This window comes from Colossoma macropomum, unplaced genomic scaffold (genome assembly GCF_904425465.1).
Source record: "Colossoma macropomum unplaced genomic scaffold, Colossoma_macropomum, whole genome shotgun sequence".
NCBI lineage: Eukaryota > Metazoa > Chordata > Actinopteri > Characiformes > Serrasalmidae > Colossoma > Colossoma macropomum.
The window spans coordinates 35,052,212-35,058,397 of NW_023494792.1; the positions used below are offsets into that span (position 1 = coordinate 35,052,212).

General features: G+C 38.1%; 1 pseudogene; it reads left to right on the forward strand.

Moving 5' to 3' along the window:
• Window positions 1-1,199: 1,199 nt before the first annotated feature.
• On the forward strand, window positions 1,200-5,349 carry LOC118811181 (annotated as a pseudogene).
• The last annotated feature ends 837 nt before the right edge of the window (window positions 5,350-6,186 follow it).

Genomic DNA, 6,186 nt, shown 5'->3' on the forward strand with positions numbered 1-6,186 from the left:
TGTTCTATTGCTTTTATACAACAGTTAAATAAATAAAGTAATAAGTTAATAAATTGGGCTGTGAATGTGGCATTTAATATGTTTTAATTCCTTCCACCAAATTATAGTTCCTTAACGAGCAGCTTGTTGCTATGTCAGAGTAAGGAGCTCCGCTCACTCACTGCACAGCAGGCAGTTCGTTTGTGGAAAACCTGTGATGTTATGGCGAAATAACATCATGGTTAGAACGCTTGTGTGGCTGGAACTAACTGTTGTATAATAAATAATATCACAGGTGTCTTCAAACTTATTGTCATAAATAAATTGTCCTTATTGTCCTGTGAATAAAATGTTTTTATTTTATATCTTCCAGACAGCAGGAGGCTTATGCACATTTTTTAACATGGTGTTTTCGAGTAATGACTAATTTAAATAATATGTTGAAAAAAATGAGTTATTTTTATTAAACGAAATATATACACCATATCAAACTTTTAATAAAACAGCAAGGGAAAGTAAGTTTTACATGATATGGGCCTTTAAGAGAATAAAGAACACGACTTGAAGAATATAAGCTGCTGATATTGTTGCACGTTCAGACTTAGTGAGTGTGAGAGGAAGTTAAGTTGAAGTGTGTATTTGTGTGTGTGTGTGTGTGTGTGTGTGTGTGTGTGTGTGTGTGTTGGTAGTCAGCATGTTGTGGTAACTGATGTCACACAGTGCAGTGAAGTCCAGCCCACCACAGACAGCAGAGATACAGCAGGACACTTTATACATTCTGAACTCAACAATTACAGATTATAGACTCTCAGTGCCAAAGAACTGTTTTTCCACCAGCTTCTCATCCACCCTGTGAGGTAAGAACCACTGGAGCTCCTCTTAATCTCACTGTAGCAGTGGTGCTGTATTAGCTTTGTACATTACACTGATAAAGATTTCATTTGTGAAGCTGTAAAATGGGTGTGGTAATGCAGGGTAGACACTGAGCAAGGTAGACACTGAAGACCAGCATTTCCAGTTTCCAATGCTGGTCTTCTAGTAAAATCAGATTTAATTTGGGAAATTTAAACTAATGCATTTGTATGATATTGTATTGAAATAAATAAAGGTGTAAGGTAACAAAGGGTTTACATGGACTGAAGCACAGTCTAACAGCCTTACCACTTTAAAGAGTCAGTCAGAATTTCACTATAATTAACCTTTTAAATATCCAGGAACTGATGGTGGGTCAAGGCTTCTATTCTCACTCCTATAACGTGAGAATAACTCAGCCAGTTTGTGTATCTTTCCACAACATTTCTGAATAAGTCTTAGAATGTAATAGGCCTTAGAACTTAATGGGTTAAAACATCAAGATGAAAAAGACATTCTGAGTGGTTTGATAACTAACTCTGTTCTAGAGAAACTTGCTTACTGCAGAGTTTAATGTCTCTAAAAGCTCCCTCACAGAAGATTATCAAATTAAATGCTGCTTAAATTATTAAATTATTATTTGAATTCCTTTTATGGTGAAGAGATACATGCAGAATGTTGTGAGGCAAAATAGTCTCTAAAACTCAAAAACTACCTTACTTATCCATATTAACCATTATCAACATTACATGAGTGGGTTATCTGGTGGTTTTGGATGGTAAATAAAATGGCTGTATTTTTTTGACATTATGAACCCTGGTTCCCATAACTACCACTGCAGAGAAATCAAGTTTCTCTGCAATAAAGCACTTCGAATCAAACCATTAAAAAAAACTTTGTGTACATTATCATGAGTGATGTGACACTGTGACAGAATCCAGACGCTCGCGGATAAAAAGGGCAAACCAGGTTTTATTATAGTTCAGCAAAATCATGTCCAAAAAGCAAGCATGGGTCGGAGCCAAAAGACAACACAGGATCACGATAGTGATCCTAACACTAAGCATACAAAACCACAGGGAGAAGCAAAAGTCGTAGTCAGAAGATTGGGCAAAAGGGTCAAAAACACAGGTTCAAAAACAATCTGGAAAAAGTACAAAAGGGAGTAGCAAAAGACAAGGTCAGGTAATCGAAACAAGGGTCATAACAGGCAGCAATAACATAGTATAGAAAATGCTCAGTAAGTTCAGGACGAAACAATACCTTGCACTGACTAGTACTAAAGCCCGGGCTTAAATACTGAACTAAAGGGATCATATGATGTTAGACACAGGTGCATACACTCAATATTCAGGTGATTGCGAACGCTGATAGGTGCATGAGTGATTGTCCACAGTCATGTGATCCCCTGAGGGATTGTGGTTATTGGAGTCTGTAGGATGTTGCCCAGACACATGATCTCCCAACGCATTCTGGGAAATGAAGTCCGAATCAGCCTGAGGCATGACAAGTGAATTATGCAGAAATGTTAAAATCAGTGGAATTCTCTTTTAAAATTATTTAACTATGTAACCCATATATGTTAATGTAATGAATGAAATGAAGTGGATAAATACCTTAATTATTTTACTTTTATTTCAGTACAAATCTTCTAATAGCCACAACAGATATGGCCCTGATTTACTACAACAACAGTTGTAAAGATATTGAAAATGGGAACAAATGTGGAAAAACAAGCACTGTTCAAATGATCTGAATGTCATGACAAAAAAATGGACAAACAGACTGGTTTGGGAAAGCAGTTAGCTGCAGAACATATAATAAGAGAAGCAGGACTGGAGAAAGATGATTGAGAATTTAGGATTGGTGGAAGAAACATCAATAACCTTTGATGTGTGGATGATACAACACTCATAGCTGAAAATGTAGAAGACCTGAAGGCCCTTATGAGGAAGGTCAAAGAATGAAAACATTTCAGCTCAATATAAAGAAGACTACAAGAGAGCCTGCTCTCTTTACCATTGATGGAGAAGATGTGGAAATGGTGGACAGCTATTGGCCACTTGGATCAATTATTAACAGCATTTTGGATGTGAAAGGTGGCAATACACAAGCAAGACAGGAAAATTATTGATGACTTTAAACTTTGATGTTGGTGAAGACTTTAGAGTATCTTAAATGGCAAAGAAAACTAACAAATGGATCCTCGACCAAATCAGACCTAACTTCTCACTCGAAGCCCAGATAATCGAACTGAAACTCTCTTATTCTCTATATTCTAAAAAGAACCTCTTCGTTGAAAAAAGATCATTGTGCTTGGAAAAGTTGAAGGTAAAAGAGGAAGAGGACGGACAGCTGCAAGATGACCAATCACGCTGAATGTGTTTATATGTGACAGTCTTATCAATGTTACTGGCACATCAGTTCTTAACAGTCTCTAGCTGTAATGACAAATAATATGACTTGACTTGAAGAGGAATTTTATTGCTCAAAAGTTGCTCAGTCTTCTGCAGGTGATTTTTCCTTATCAGAAAGATGAAGTTAGCTGAGAAAATTGCCATCTTTTATTGTCTATTTGGAGGTTTGTGTGCTATAGAATTTTGAGATTACAGAATGCTGTGTGTGAATCATGATGTTTTTCTACATATTTAATGTGAAATGTGATTTATTTATTAGTGTGTATTCTGCAGTGTTTATTCAGCTTGTGGCAGTTCTGCTTACTTTATATTGATGATATTCTGCGTATTCAGTCTGACCTGCTTTGTTTATGTGTATTAATACTATTGAATGGTTCTGTCTGTGTGTGTGTTTCAGTTTCTTTGTGCATTGATTCCTTCAGCGTCACTCTGCCAGAGAGTATAGAAGCTTCCCTGCACTTTTACGATTGAGGCCAAGTTTAATAAAGACTTCCAGATAAATCCTAAAGCAATATGGCATAAAGATGGCACTGAGCAAGATCACACAGTCTTTGACTCCACAACACCTGAAAACAACAAGATTAAAGGGAAAATAACAGGAGATCTCAGAATGAAGGACTGCACCACCATCTTCAACAGTTTTAGTGAGGGTCACAGTGGGAGATATTACTTCAGAATAGAGGCAGGAAAACTGAAATACACTTGCAAAACTCAGTCTATTTATGTAAATGTCAGAGGTGAGTGATACAGTGAAATTAATGTACAGTGTGATTGTTCCTCTCAGATAATAATAATAATATTTAAAATATAGCTGTGGTGCTTCTGTAACATGACACTCTAACACTCCTCATCTGTGTGTCAGACTCTCCCCCAAACCCACACTGAGTCTGTATGGAGATCAGATGGAGGTGCAGGATCGGAGGGTGTTGGAGGGCAGCTCTGTGAGTTTGTTCTGCTCTGCTTTTTCTCCGTGTCCCTCTTAGCCCCCCACATTATCATGGAGCCCCCTGCCCACAAACAGCAGCCAGGAGCAGAACCAAAACACCAGCTTCATCTCCTCTCAGCTGAACTTCATCACTACTCACCTTCATCATAAACTCAGATTCAACTGCACTGCCACCTACCAGCTGGAGAACAATGACACCAAAACAACCCAGCGCTCTCTCGTTTTACATGTTCTGTGTAAGACTATAAACTGAAGTTTATGAACTGAACATATTACTTAATTATTTCTGCAAAGTAAAAAGTCTCATGTTCTAGTTGTTTTGTGGTGTCCTGAATCTGATCAACTCCATGGAGTTTAGCTGACAACCTAATACTACATACTATCATTCTTTTCTTCTCTCAGATGCCCCTAAGAGCACATCTGTGTCAGTGTCTCCATCTGGTCCAGTGATGTTGGGCGGTTCAGTGTCATTGAGTTGCAGTAGTGAAGGAAACCCAGCAGTGAACTACACCTGGTACAGAGAGAATGGAGAGCAGATAGAGACCGGACCCTGTGACAGTTCAACAGAAACCAGACGCTTGCGGATGGAAAGTTGAGAACACTTTAGTCACCAACAACAAACAGCACAAAAAGGGCAGAGCAAAATCGTCGTCGTGAAACAGGCAAAAAGGTCAAAAACACAGATCAATCAGAAAAGGCAACAGTACCAAAGGGAAGTAGCAAAATACAAAAACGGGTGAAACAAAGCAGTGGTCAAAAACACGGAAGTCGGATAATCAGAATAGAAACGCTCAGTAAGTCTCAAGAGAACAATACCTCGCAACAAATCTAACTAAAGCCCGGGCTTATATACTACTAGTTCCCTATCTCTTGAAAATACACACAGGTGAAAGCAGTTAGTATTCTGGTGATTGTGAGCGCGGATAGGAGCGTTCGCGAGAGTCACTGGTCACGTGAGCCCCTACTGCACCATGGGCAATGGAGTCTTTGTCGGAATCAGAGTCCGCGTTCGATAGCCGAGTCACATGATCTCCCATGGGATTCTGGGAGATGAAGTCCGTTTCATGAGAGCATGCCGTAGGCGTGACAGACCCTCTCTCACCATCACTGAGATTGATGATACACACAGTGGTTTATGCTACTGTAGAGCTCAGAATCAACATGGAGCTCAAAACTCTGTCCAGCTGGACATTCAGTGTGAGTAAAAGCTGGAATTTTATATTTGATAATTTGGTGTGATTGTGTTCATTGAACACAAATTCTGATCAATATCACAATATGTACTGCAGTTTGTTGTGGAATCAATAAATGCTCAGCTTTTGGTCACCATCCAAATGTGCAGTTCTTCTACTGTGTAATTTGGCTCTTTATGTATGATGTCAGTGTTTGCTCTCTTAAAACCCATTTCTGTCTTTTTGTGTGGACACACAACCTCAGTTTATATTGAAGAGTTGTGAGTGAGAATGAGCTGTGTCCTCCATCAAATGACAGCCAGCAAATCAGTACTCAGATTCTCCAGACTGTCCAGTTCAGCCCACAGAGACAGAAAATCTAATGCAAATCCCCCTCTGTACTGACCAACCTAAAAGGATTTAGATGCTGTCTTCCTCATATACAAATTTCAATTTCAAAATAATTGGGGCAGTATATGAAATGCAAATGAAAACCAAAGTGATTTGTAAACTCACTTTGACCTGTAGTTAAACAAAAGAAATACAAAACAAGATATTTTGAGTTTTACTTCATCAACTAGAATGGTTTTCAATAATATACACTCATTCTGAAATTCATGCATACAGTAATGGCAATTTAAGACTAGCAACACCGTAAAATACAAAAATATTTGAATCATAAAAAAATAAAAATCATACTTAAATGGTAAATCACCTGCTAGCTTGTTTATTAATTTGTATAAATAAACAAGATAAATGGAGCATGGAATAATCAGTCTAATCAACAGGTTGGCAAATATGGATCTAATACAGGAAATTA